Source organism: Benincasa hispida, chromosome 2 (genome assembly GCF_009727055.1).
Source record: "Benincasa hispida cultivar B227 chromosome 2, ASM972705v1, whole genome shotgun sequence".
NCBI lineage: Eukaryota > Viridiplantae > Streptophyta > Magnoliopsida > Cucurbitales > Cucurbitaceae > Benincasa > Benincasa hispida.
In genome coordinates this window covers 11,483,294-11,484,368 of record NC_052350.1, presented here as the reverse complement: position 1 = coordinate 11,484,368, position 1,075 = coordinate 11,483,294, and positions in this window count along the sequence as shown.

Here is a 1,075-nt window from a genome sequence, read left to right as displayed (position 1 = left end):
GGATCGGTTTAACACGCAGGCGCGCTAGACGATCGTTTAGGTCAGCAAGCTTCATCGCTTAGTAACTGACTAAACGATCGCTTAGCATCGCAAGATAAATCGTTTACCTGGTTGCACACATCGTGAAGATGATGAGATGCTCACAGATCGCTTAATGCGCGCGCGTTAGATGGTCGTTTAGGTCAGCAAGCTTCATCGTTTAGTAACTGACTAAACAATTACTGTGTAACGCACAGTAAATCGTTTACCTGTCGTCACACTACACGATCGCATAGACGATCAGGCTTCGTAGTCTTGTCGTCGTCTACACGATCGTTTATTTATGCTTCTATCATCTAGTACACGTTGAACGATCGTCTATCTACTGAAGTTTACTACACGATGAAGACCTCCTGGCGGTTCAAGACTCAGTTCGCCTATGAACCGATTTGCTCGATGAAAAATGTAATAGATAGGATTTTTTCATTCCGATTTTTTTGTAAAGGCTCATCTCGGTCCATTAATCCTTTGTTTATTACATGCGATGTATGTTTTTATATATCATGCACATATCGTAAATCTCACCTTAGGTTATGCAATGGTCATGCATCATCTCTTTATTGTAATTATTATAATTTAGAGAAGCATGATTTTAATTATGTAAGAGCATGCTCATGCATCATATAATATAAGAGTTACATTTATACATGCACAAAAAGCAATGACATGCATCATCTTTATATTATAATTGTTATAGTATAAGGGTGAATGATAATATGTTTGCTAGGTTGTTACGTGTTATATATAAAAGTTATATATAGTAATGACCAGACATTGCATGAAGCATGACACATAGGTTATTTATAAATGTTATAAACGTCTCGTTGTGCACAATGATTTTAGTTGTTTCTTTTTAAAAGTTAAAGAGAAATTAGAACTAAAAGAAATAAGAAAGACATGCATGCACACTTAGGTTTAATTCATGGTTTTAAAGTGTTTAAAACTTGGATCACATAGACCTAAGATCACGATTCTAATACAATTAGCAACCCTAAGGTTTTAATCTTTTAATCAGTTTAATAGGATTAAATTGGCT